Here is a 13,836-nt window from a genome sequence, read left to right as displayed (position 1 = left end):
CACTCACAGCACAAGGAGCAGTAAGGTTTAGGAATCCAAGGAGTTCATCCTCCGTTTTACAGCCGCGCCCCGTCGATCACAACATGCAGCCGATCAGGCAGGTCGCGTCCAAGTGTCTTGGCTGCGTTTCCGACCTGAGGTGACAGAAGTCTCATTGAAAAGACAGGCGAGGACACGGCCCCAGTTTGTGTCTTGCTCCTCGTACGCGTCGTCCACCTCATCGCGTGACCCCGCAGCTATTTCTAGAGAACCGCGTGGACTCCTGGTCTGAAGACATGTCAGGACTGCTTCTTCCCTGTGTCAGTATATCGTTGACAGGAGTCAATACAGCTGTTTACAACCATCTGACCCAGTTTAAAGATACACATTTGTTCCTTTAGAGCCCAAGCTGATAGAGAATTTGCCTTTTAATACTCGCATCCCTCTGTGTTGCCTGTGTGAAGCAAAAATGCTACATGGATACATGAAGCAATACATCTTGCCTCGTAAGTGGGGCTCAAAGCCGGATAAAAGACATTTTCCATCATCCTCATTTCTAAAACCAAATATTATTTTTGCTGGAGAAACAACCAGTGGGCTCCCAAATCGGATTTTCCCCGAGATATAGCGACGAACGCTCGGCGCCTTCTGTCCAGCGGTCCAGCGATTAGCGATGTCTAGCGGGGGGGGGGGGGGGGGGGGTTAAGGCCGTTTGAGCGGAGGGGAACAAAAACACCTCGCCGCCCGTGCATTTCAGCGAGAAACTACACGCGCATGAAGAGATATGCCTTCAAATGATTTTTCTTCTGTGAGTGTCCTCACCCATTGAGTTCCTCTGGCATGAGAGCTCCATTACAATGATTTAGTCTGCACAGAACGAGCGTGCGCCCACACACACACACACACACACACACACACACACACATACGCACTCACGCTTCAGGCAAAGGGACCCATCAATTAGAGTGGGTTCAGTCAAGTCATCATCATCCCCCCCCCAAGTGGCACAATATGGACTCCAGGCCCCTCTGAGCGCTTTTAAATCTGGAGCACTTGCATAAGAGTCTGTCTTATAGGGTACGTAAGCGAAAAATAAATCCCCGATTTCCGTCAGGCTGCTGGGAGTGGATCTTGTTTCATGTCGAGGAGGGAAGGTGTGAAAGTCAGCGGGGTATTGTGGGGAGCAGAGATTGGCAGAATGAAGCTGAGGCCATCAGATTGTGTTTGTGTGCCGGTTTCTGTTTTGCTTTGTACCTCTGCTGTTCCGCTGTCCTCTAGACGAAGGCTGTCACGCTCGTCAGGGAGCTACGTTTACCTTGCGCTGTCAGATGTCATCTCAGGAAGATGTTGGCCACAACACACACACACACACACACACACACACACACACACACACACACACACACACACACACACACACACTCTCCACCCTCCCACTGCATTCTTTGATTTCAAGTCCTAGTCATTGTTTACAAGCTTATGTACCACTGTGATGTGCATCTAAAGGTCATATCTGAGTAATTTTTTTTTTTTTTTTTTTTACTGATTATGCAGTTATTACGTCTTTTAATACAAAAAATAAAGCTGCACTTTGCTTTGGTCCACTGGTCCAAATGTTTAAAAAAAAAAAAAAAAATCTGCAAATATTTTATGAGGAAGGAAATGCATTCAACGCATTACAGTAACAGTAAATGTAAACAGGGCACCAGGTCTCAATCTAGTTTAAATTCCTATACAGCTGTGGGTATATTCACTGCCAGGGAAGGCACAGGAAGTGACACATTTTTAAAATGTGACTCTAAAATGGGAACATCACCCAAACCAAAAGCGGGATATTTTTATTTGTAACCCCCCCCCAAAAAAAACGCCACAGTAGGCTGTCAGACAGAGCGTGTTGTGTGCTGTCATGTTACATACAACTCATGCCTGTACAATCAAATTCACAACAACACTTCTGAACTTTTTGTTGACACTAACAGAGAGGCGTTTGTTATTTTTGAGGCGGCGCTTCATCGCAGGACTTGAATTGGAATTTCAGGCTGCACAACACATTGGTTTCAACATCGACGTCGCGACGTGTGAACGCACAATAGAGGAATACAGGAAGTGCAAATTAACACAAACAGGTCGTGCTGCAACTTTTCGTTGCTTGACATACAAAAGGAAAACTCCCCATGGTTCGCGTGACTAATCCGGTGTTAACCATGTAATAACGGTCTTAAATAGGCCCGCCATAGTTTCATAATGAACAGTAGTCTCTATATTTATCCAAATACTGTAACACATGCTCTTCGGTGGATTATGTGTTTTGCCAAATTACAGGAGATTCTGAGAAAGATTCAGGAAAAAAATGTGAATCTAATTTTATTGGTGCGTGTGGTCGGTTTATTGGAGCTGCGTACCTTTTGCCGATACAGAAGCCAGCTCGGAGCGGGAACGTGCAGTCGACAAGCCGTTAATGACCAGCTTTAATCTTTTAATCACCTGACTCCGTCCTGTTGGTTAGCACCAGCCAAATCCAAAGGCCTACGGCTGTTAAAAAGCTGTCATTCTTAAAGTACCGGTACTAATAAAATACAATATCGTACCGTTTTTCTAACAACAGGGTATAGCGACACCTTTCTAGAATGGGTTTACCGGAAACACCAGTGGATGCAACTGTATAATTCAAACAAGACTGCGACAGCAGGGTAAAACATAAATCACATTTTTCATTTCAGAACTCTTAAGTCAAACATAACCCACTCTGAGAACTTTCTTTGTTCCACACCGAGCAACGCCCTTCCTGAACGACCTGCTTATAAGTCGATACACAGAAGCACTCCTCCGGCCCCGCGGTGTGAGAGCAGCGGCCATATTGATTTTGCTGTTTATAAAGACAGTGGCAAACGGGGCAGGCTCTGAATGCTAGCAGGAGTGACTTGAGAATAGCCTGGAGGTGTTTCTGTCTTCCCTGTCTCTCTGCCTCCCCGTTCTCCTCCCATTCTCACCACCACTGCCGGTCGTCGCTCTCTTCACCCTCCCATCCACATACTCTGTTCTACGTGGATGAATCATTTTGAATGAAATGAACAAGAATTCTCGTGACCTGACAAACACAGCTGGTATGAGGCTGAGGTCCATAAGAGGCCGTGTTTGTCGCGGGGGGGAAATTCTCTGCCGTCCAGCTATGGATTTCTCCGACAAGTTGATAAGTAATGCAATTAAATGGACTGCGTGCTGCAGAACAGGGATCATTTATTCACGGCTAAAGCTCGTTCCATTTTTGTTATAAAAGCGTCCTCCGAGTCTTTTTTTGGCATGTGTGTTTTTTTGTTTTTTTTTATCTCATTTAGTCAATGTGAATTCCTGAGGATTATAGACAGAGTGAGAATTGTTGCTTGGTGTCTATGGTGTCTGTTTCAGACTCTAGATTTTAAAGAAGGTTTGCACTGATACAACAAAAACATGCTTAAAAGCGTCGGCTATTTATCTACTCAGGCTATGCGTCTCTCTCTGTCAGACTATTTGATAGGTATCAAAATACACAGTCCACAATCTGATATAAAAAAAATACAGATATGTTTGTAACAATGCAGTTCACAAATGATCATGTGAATCTGCAGCTCCCCCCCTTATTTGCAGGCTCCGCAGCAGGCAGCTGTTTTCAGCTCTAAAGCTCTAAAGACCCACTGTTTTGGCAAGGCCTGTCGAACACTAGTTAGTCCGTTTATGAACCAACGTTAATCATGTTGTCATATTGCTTATTACTAATGCAATACAATCTGGATTTAGAGCTGCAACGCCGTCGGCGCAGGTTGCTGATGTAGGTTACTTTTTAATTTGCCAAAACGTGTCATAATGACAAATGCCGCTTCAGCCGGTTTGCATAAAATCAGACGGCGTTGGCAGGGACTAAAAACAAGAGCTAAAAGAAAGGGAATGTGTTGAAGGTGGAGGCCAGAACCATAACTCCACATGAATAATAACGTTGCTCTGTAACTGCTGGATGTGTAAAAAAAAAAAAAACTGTTTTCCATATCAAGTTATAAGGTGAATGTATTTCAATATTGAAATGCATATTGTTTGAAAGAACAATATGTAGGATCAATTATTTCCTACATTTTTATTTAAAATATTAAATTAGAAATTCCAGGTTGAAGTAGGGTTGGGTGATTGTTTCCTTTTTTAATATTTTAATAATGTCCAGTCGCGGTTAGTCAAGGTCGCCGACAGGCAACCCGATCGCATGGCTCAACATCTAATAATAGAAACTTCAAGCTTTTCACAAGCAATACAGTTAACGTTACGTCACTCCATATTTAGAAACAAGTGTGAACATCTTATTTAAATATCTAAACATTCAAAAAAAAAATCTATTTTACAGCAATAACTTTCAAACAACCACTTCCTATTAAAACTGTGTGTTTGTGCTTGATGCAACAATATCGCACAAAGCGATCCAAAAGTCCAAAAGTCAACATTTTCATGCTTCAATCCAAAATTGTTGGCGTTTAGTCTTTCAAAAGCAACATTTACGCTGCGGTCGATAAACTCTCACGCTGGTTCCAGCGAGGCCTTTGCGTGTATTTCAGGGGTGTTCTAGCAGCAATCTATAAGGACCATAAGTTACATTTATTTGACCACAATAGCACAAAATCATATACGTCTTAAAATATGACGACAGAGTGCAAAGCTTAGATCAGCTGGCCTGTGGAGAATATCAGATCCATGGACAAGAGATGGATTCAATTTACAGAAACATCTCTAAATGCAAAATATTTCTAGAAATAGTTTTGAGACTATTAGTTAGTCAAAATCGCCTTTATATTGGCGTAGGAAAAAAAAACATTGATTATCCCTTTAATCATCGATAGACGATATGATCCCCAATCGGCACACGGTGGAAGTAGCATTAGCTGCTAATGCTAGCGCCTTGCGTTGACAGCTCCTCCCCGTATCTTTTGTGCACACGTCACCTTCTTATTCGAGTAGTTTCAGATACCAGCATGTTTGATTACACCGCTGCACATTATGAAGATGCTCTGTACTGTAAATGTCAGACGGCAGTGGACTAACCTGACCCGCCACAGGGTTTGTCACATCCATTATTCCGCCATCGGTGGCGCTGTCATTGGAAAAGGGCAGCCACGTCCAAAAGACTGGAAGGGGATTGGATGAACCGTCTGTCGATCGAGCTCTGGCCGAAGCCAGACGGGAGGAGAGCAAAAAACGACTTTTACATCGAGGAAAAAAAACAACACACACGGTTCTGAAGTACTTCTGATATAACTGGTGTTGTGCAGCGTGCCGTCACCTTGTTTAGAGGGAACAGTCGCCTCTCCGCATCGTCACACACACACACACACACACACACACCTGAGCTACGTCCGTACCTGCCAGCAGCTCCTAACAGGACGCTGATTGGTCCGTGCTTACCTGACACAAACGCATCACTTGAAGCCTGACGAGATTGAGTTTCGTGTTTCGAGATGGGATTCCCCCAATTCCTGCATGATCTCCATGACATCGCGAGAATCCATCTGCCGTGAAAGGTAAGCAGTGGACACGACGGCCCCCGTATTTCCTTTTGAGAAAGTTACAGCTGTATGTATATATTTTTTTTTTTTTTCAAAATACCATGCATGATTTAGGTTAGTATTAAAGTATTTATATTACCATGTTAAATCTTGAGCAAATTTAATTGATTGATTTTAGGGGGTTTTTTGTGTGCAAAAAAAAAAAATACTTGCGTATTCAAAGCCTTCCTCTCTCCTTTCAATACGGAGTGGAAATACTGACACAGAGCGACAGAGTCTGGGTCAGTGTCATCCCGGGTCCTGTCGGGGCAGAACAAAGTCTCGCTCTGCAAATGAACATCAGACATGTGGCATCACCTACAACCTTTGTCTAATTGCCAACTGTATTTATAGATATAAAAGATGCAGCCATGAGGTGCTGGGAGGGAATTTTTTTTCCAGAGCACTTTTTGGGCCGTGCTGAGTGGCTTGTGTACATAAAGGTAAAGAAACCACAAACAATACATCATTAATTTGGCTGTGATGTATTCTCATCCATAACCCGCAATTATACTTTAGTATTTAAGACTAATTGAGTGTGAATGCAGGAATCTACAGGAGAAATTATACAAGACTGCAGCAGTTCGGGGACAGTCGGCTAACTTGATAAATTAGAGATGTAACTACTGAAAATCATTATAGGTCCATTAAAAAGCAGCTGTTGAAATATATTTTTTACCACACAGAGACCCAAATAATTATGTCTGGACGAGCCTCACAACATCGGCGCTGTCCTCTCAGATGACGGCTCACGAGGTGACCCTCGGCGCATCTGTAGGGGCTCAGCGTAACGCTCCGCGGCCCGGCACGCAATCACCACAGATGAGCGTTACTCTGTGTCCCCGGGGTTCCGGGGGGGGGGGGGGGGGGGGGGGGGGGGGGAGTCAGATCTGCCACACAGACTCTTTCCTCCCAACCCTACGGTACACCCTGATGGAAACTCGTGATTTAATTTGGCAAGATGGGAGTGTCCTCTCGCCCTTGCCCTGTGCTGCTGGGTCCCTCTTCTACACCCCCCCCCCCCCCCCCCCCCCCCCCGACCCGCCTCATCACCTGCCTGGCCTGCTTACACTGTGCTGAGTCACAAAATTAAATATTTTAGACTCTGCATGTGCGTTATGTAATGGTAGGAGCCAGAAAGCTACTTTCAAATGTCCGTTACCGCTGTCCTCCGTTCTTCCACCGTGATATTCGACCTAAAGACTTAAACCTGACTGATATCACGCCGGATCGACAATGGCGCTAGTCGAAGCTGCGGCTGCCAGGCTCCCATGAACTTCTCCACATTCGTTCTCTCTTTTTGGGTTTATTACTGGAGCGCGTACGGCATGTGACGGAGATGTGCTCATCGGCGTCGGAGAGGGAAGCGGACCTTAAGACGATCGTCGGCAACCAGGATTATTATCAAGACGTCACATTTCTGCTTTTACTATGTATTTATTTAGCCTGCTGAAACAGTGTGAAGCCAACTAAAACAAGTTGTCGGTGACTTCTGAAAATGCCCATATGACAATCTTTTTTTTTTTTTTTTTTTAAACAGCTGAAATTGCTTGATTTAAGACAAGGAAAGGTTGTGGGCACGATAAAAAAGAAACCATCGCTGACTCTTGGTAGGCGATGGGATGTGAGAGGGCGTCTCCATCCATCCACTCAGTTCTCCTCTCCGAGAGCTTTTGTCCGGGCAGATTTCTTTACCTAGAGACAGCATAGGGGCGAAATCTGATTGGATAAAAGCTCTACTTCAAACAAGCTGCGCTAGAAGAATATTTACAATACACGTAGTGTATTTATGAAAAATAATACGATTATAAAATAGCTCTAACTTTGTGATTCGGTCTAGGCGGCCCACCACTGCCTTGGACGACGAGGACATCCTTGATTTCCGAGCGCTTCAACCAAATGAACCAAGTTAGTTAAAGCGTCTCTCTAAATCATTGCTGCTGCAGACGCGCTCGGTCAGGAGCTGCTGATTATTAGACACGCGCTATGTGAAGGTCATTACTTGTGCTCGCTGCCATTGGCACTGAGGAAAATAACGCTCATGCAATTTTAATGGCTGCAGCGAGTCTTTCAATTTGTTTACCTGGACAGCAATCTATGCCTATCGGGGCAATAAGTTGTATCGATTGACTGATCGCGTGTGCAAATGTCAGACACAGGACGAGGATGTAGGATCCTCTATGTGCTAAAAGGAGTTTTCCTGAGGTGTTTTTATTGAACTGTTATTTTGCAAAGCGTTGCTCTGATGTTGTACATTGTCTAATTACATCTGTACTTTTTTATATATATATATATATATATATATATATATATATATATATAGTAGTTTTAATGTCTGCCATCATAAACAAAGAGCACCTTTTTTAACTTCTCTCTCTGGTAGTTGCTCGTTGGTTAAAGTAAAGATTATTAACCTTAAAATGTATTAAGCTCCGGGTTTCTATGGCGACACCCAGCACTGCGCTGTAGAGTTAGGTTTGGGTGTGAGGGATTATCTTTATTTTATCTCTTCATGCACCTAGAGGGAAGAAGAGGAGCTCTGAGCTACGGCATGATGGGTAATTACACTGCCAGATTGACTGCTTTGCCGGTTTTATCCAATGTCTCTACAGCTGAGACACTTTTACCGCTCTGTCTGTGACGGCGCTGATAGGGCGATATGAAGCGGGATGAGAATCCATTTATATTCGGTGTGATATTCTAATAGAAAGATTCAGTATGAAGAGCAACGTATCCCATTAGGTTTCCAGTCCGTCGGCACTGATTTGACCGTAAAGCTAAACCGGTGGTTGTGATCCCAGCGCTGTTATTTGTGTTAATCAAACATACCAACGTCAGCTCCCCGAGCTGCTTGCCTTCATTGTTTCAGCAGCGTGAGTAACTCCCCTCCTTTTGTTAATTCTACTTTTATCGGACATCCTCCTCACACCTTGCCCCCCCCACCCCCCCACACCCCCACCCTCCACCAGCGCCGTGTCACACAATGGAGTCAGACCTATTCCAAAATTGCAGTCGCCTGAAAATGAAATATCTTATCAGGGTTGAGCAGCCTGAGCCAAAGCACCCAGCATTTTGGGGGTTTACATGTTAATGAGGGGATTCTGAGTAAACATTTAAACCCAACGAATAGCCTGTGTCTTAGTTGGCAGCGGCCCTGCGACACAGTAACGGTGCATGCTGGGATTTATTCTGTAATGCGTTTGTCCTACTTTTAAAAAGTCATTTGTAGTTTATAATTTAAAGAGGAGCCTCGAAGTTAGAAGGACATTTACTTCTGTCCTTTTTCAAATGTCTCTGAGCTCTGTCTGCGTCAGTGGAGGTGATGGACCTTTATGAATGTTTAGCATTAATTACCATAGTTACATTATCAGTGTTGTGAACCAGTAGTTATGGGACTTATCACCACCAGACATTTCCACCTACAGGCAATATTTTCTGTGGTGGAAAGTAATTACAGTCACTCCAGTACTTAAGTACAATTTTGAGGTATAATTTCTATTTTCTGCTACTTTATACTTCTACTCTACTATATGTGTGTGTGTGTGTGTGTGTGTGTGTGTGTGTGTGTGTATAGCCTAACTGCACATACTGGGCTGCTACATTCACAGCTGTATTCTTAAAGGAGTTTGCCGCTTGTTTAAAATGTTTTTATTGGTAAAATAAATGAATTACATGTTGCTGAGGCCCAGCAGGCAAAAACCCTGCAGAATGAGCCTTCATCAGTTTGATAAAAAAAAGAGGAGCGTTAAAGAGATGAACATATTAATGCATCAATGATAATGTACATTATTCTGCAACGAGATATTATGTGTTATGAGCACACTTTACTAACTTTTGGGACTTTTGTATATGTGGATATATGCATGACTTTGACTTTACACTTTGGTTTTTTTTCTAATTTCACTCAAGTAAAATACCTGAGAACTTCTTCCAACACTGAGCAAAAGTTATTTTGTGTGAAGCTGAGCAACTGCTGAGAAAAATGGGTCACAGAAAAACTTTTCATTGATTTAAACCATTTTACAAACAGCAGTTCTGTCTCTTAACAGGACAGGAAATTGATTTCATTTTTTAAAGAATACAAGGAAAAAAAAAAAAATAGATGTTTCATTGTTGATCAGTTGTGGCCTGTGGAGTATTTATTTGTGTCAATCCTACATTCACAGTCGCTCTGAAAACACACTGACATGTACATGGTGTAGAACTACATCTTTGTTGGGTCAAAGGTTTGTGACCATGTAGACTCTGTGAACATCTGTGAGTTAGTTTGAGTTAGTTTAGCATATGAATGCATTGTAGCTGCATATTAGCTATTATCAATCCTCGTACTAAATACTCGTTTAATTCTTAAATGTGGAGACTTACATTGGAGCCATTCAGTCTATAGTCTTGCATCTGCTGTTGACTGTTGACATCACACTGAATATATTATTTCTTTACATGTCTATCTTTTTCCTTCTCGCCTCCTGATCCGGAGTTCATTCATCTATTTGCTCCCCGTTCTTTGACTTCTACTACATCTCCCCGCCTCAGAGGATGATGAGAGAAAAGTAATGCAAGGTACAGCGACAGTAGAGATGTGTTTGTATTTGAATGCACATTTCTTTAGGTTTTCAGGGCTCATTAGCTGAACTATACGACTACATTCTTGAATCATACTTGAACATACAGTAACACCGCAGACAAAAGTGGAGACCAAGAAGCGTTGTTCCTGTCATATCTCTTCAAAAGGAAGCCAGGCTGTCCTGAATGCTGTGGTGACGGCTGATCCTCAGATAATACCGGCGGGTTGATTTCTCTTGAAGTTTTATGGAGGTGTGCATGCTGAAAGTGGAAAAAAAAAAAAAAAAAAAAATGAACAATGCTCTGAAAAGAAAATGTTCAGGGTTTTGAAGGAAGGGTGAAGGCAATACAGATTTTTTATTTTTTTTTCCACAATAACAAAAATAATATTTCAAATTATGCATCAGTGGCAGAAGTTGCACAAAAAGAAACTCATAGACTTGAACTGTGATTGATAAGGAGAAAGGAACATTTCGTCCCTTAACAATTTTTGCCTTTTCCCTTTCTTGTTGAATATATTTGCAACCTCAAAAAAAAATAAAATTCTATACCGATGAATCCATCCGCGCTAACAACTGCAATTACTGTCAGCATGAGATCTGACAGTGCAAAGCCGTTGAGCCCGGCCAATAACGTTTCATAAGTTCCCTCCGCTCCTTTTAAAATGAAAAATCAACTCATTTGTGATTTACTTTGAATAGATGCGCTTCATGCTTCGCTGTGTATATAACCAACATTACAGATGGCCCGGCGACTCGGTTGGAAAAGAGATAATGGTTGAAAAGCTCTATTTGTTGATCCAAACGTGAATGCACTAAAGGGAAATAGCAGGTCTGAGACTACATCCACACTACGCATGTGTTTTGCTACGGTTACACTGAGCGTCCGCACTACGCCGGCGTTTTCCAGCACCGAAAACGGAGGAGTTTGAAAACGCTCCTGAGAACGGATACGTTTGAAAACTCCGGGTTGCGTATTCCTGTGGACGGACGAAAACGGATACTTGATTGGTTATTCCCTGATCTTCCCTGATTCGTCACACCCATATCACGTGACCGTAAATCATAAACGACATTGATTATCGATCGACTACCAGCTTAATTTAACACGGACAACTGATTACAGGCTTTGCTGACCTTGTTGTTCTTTACTAGCAGCTGTTGTTCAGTTAAAGTCTGCATGTCTGCGAAGGAAGCAGCTGTTATTGGAGCGATTAGCGAGCGGCGTGTCCAGCGGCGTCATCAGACCTACGGAGCGGCCGTCTGAAGTCACGGTGAGCGGCTTTAGGGAGGGTGATGGACACAAATCGGAGGACGTTCCTGTCCTTATTAATGATTATTTTGTTCTGCACCACTATTGTGAAGTCCGCAGATAAAACGTAAAGGAACAAAAGCAGTAATTGCTCTCTAGGAAGGAGACTTCAGCCCCCAGCACAGCTACGAGTGAGAACAGACAACACGGAAACCGAGGGAGTGAGAGACGTGTGTTGACCACATTTATGGATCATAATCTAGTAAACCTTTATGTGTAAGCGTTGATTTTAAAGTAAATGTGATATGAGAGAGAGACCCGCAGCGCTGTAACTGACGTTAAGTCTGAAAAATAAAACTTCTAAAACTTTCCACGAGATGTTTCTGTTTGAGTTTATGGAGGAAGATTTTTAGAGAAGATCTTAAGTATCAAACACGACCTTTCATTTTTAAAGACTACTTTATTACTCTGTCGTATTTTTTGTAACTAAAGCAACCGATCTACTTCCTGTTTACATCGGCGCATGCCCAGTGTACGTGAAGAGTCACGTGATATTCGTTTTCAGGTCTGTTAGTCTGGATGGAGGTCATTTTGAAAACGATGCTGAAACGCCGCGTGGACGGAGATCGTTGTCTCCGTTCATGAAAACGGAGTAGCGTGGTCATGGCCTTGAGATCAGTGTTCTTTACCCTCACGCTTCAACTGCTATCACAGGCTAACGTTACCTTGCAACCTTTGGCTAGCTAGCCAACCTGTAGGGATTGACCTTGTATAATACAATGACATGCTCAAGCCTGCAGAGCCGCTAGGCTCCGCCTCCGCTGCCACACAGAGCGCTGTTTGATAATGAATTGATAGTTTGGTAATATTGAACGTGTCGCGTGTCCAAATTCGACACAGCCCTCCACGCGGTCCCCCAGCTAAACATTCACCGAGTGACATAACGTACATAGTACCAGTTATGATGAATAGGATTAATTGTGTGTCTTTTGTGTTACGCTTCAAAACGAGTCGCTGTCACTAGGTGCCATTCTCTCTGTGAAACCACCAAAGCTGAAACATGAAATGATTGTCCCTCCACAGGTAAACGACTTTTTCCACAACAGCTTTGTGTCCTTCAGCTCAACTTTCCATATAAAACCACTGCTAGCGAAAGCACTTCATAAAAAAACACTCAGCAGGAGGAAGACCACCCCGTTGCCCTCGGCGCAGCCCTCCAATATAACCCGGACTTCATCTCGCTGCAGAAACGGCTGTTTGATATTCTCCCCCCATAAATGAAACATATTCCGTGTTGTGCGGGGTCTGCTCGTCTCTGCCCTCTGGTTTGATTCGAGAGTGCCTCCGCTCCCATCTTTATGCAAAGCACACTGATGAAGCAGCCACTTATCATTATGTGGCTGCCGTTGTTATACATCAAGGTTTCATGTTATCAGCTAATATATGCGTCATTAATCCAGAGGTACGGCGCCACGTCTTTATGCGTACATATTAATTCCTGCTCACGTTCGCAACTCCTCATCAGGGGAAAGAGAAGTTCACAAGACACGATGTTGGCATGACCGAGTGTGTGGAAACTTTTGTTTACGACACCTTGTTCACGCACGCACACACACACACACACATACACACACACACACACACACACACACACACAGAGCCAGGGAATGTGGTGGTATGATGGTCCTGGTTCATCCTGTGTAGAAACAATGCAGCGCACTGATCCCCATATTTAGAAATGCCTGGTCTAAGTCATCCAGAGCAGATGTGTTCACCATCAGCATTCAGTGAGGAAGAAAAAAAATTGCATTCCATCATAAAAAAAAAAAGTAGCTTCAGGGCTTGACATTAACGCTTGTGCAGGACAAGTGGAATTCTTCATGCAGTTGTCCGATCGGGGGAGTAGAGAATAAATGTGATCTTTATGAGGTTACCGTGAATAATTTCTCGTTGCCGATGCCCAATAATGCTTCATGCTGAACAACACGTTTGTTGGAACTGGCGAGAGGAGCGCTAGTTATCGCGAGCCGCTGGCATCGGTTTGGCAGCACGGTCCTGCTCGTCTAAATACCGGAGCTAACAGTACAGCAACATTTTCCACATATTCTATGCACTTTGTGATACATAGTAGGGCTGCAACTGATTGTTTTCAATAGCGATTCATCTTTCGATCCTTTTTCATTAAACCATTTACATGTTGAGTTTTATAAAAAAAAAAAAGAATGCAAAATGCTAATAGTGGTTGAGAGTGTAACACCTCTGCTTATGCAGAAGTCCTGTTACGGTAACAAAGGTGGACTTGTTCCAGGCTGTCCAGTAATCAGCTATGGTTTGCTGTCTCCAAACGTCTTTTAAATAGTATTTGTCCCTTAAAGTGTTCCACAGGCTGCTTGTTGCAGCCTAAACAGGGTGGCATCCCTGTAGTAGTCGATAATCCCTCCCGGGATTTTAAGGCAGAGTCCCACGTGTTGCAGCAAAGGAAGCA

This window comes from Cebidichthys violaceus, unplaced genomic scaffold, assembly GCF_023349555.1.
Source record: "Cebidichthys violaceus isolate CVI_PGR_0920_01 unplaced genomic scaffold, fCebVio1.0.p SCAF_26, whole genome shotgun sequence".
NCBI lineage: Eukaryota > Metazoa > Chordata > Actinopteri > Perciformes > Stichaeidae > Cebidichthys > Cebidichthys violaceus.
This window is presented reverse-complemented; position numbering follows the sequence as displayed.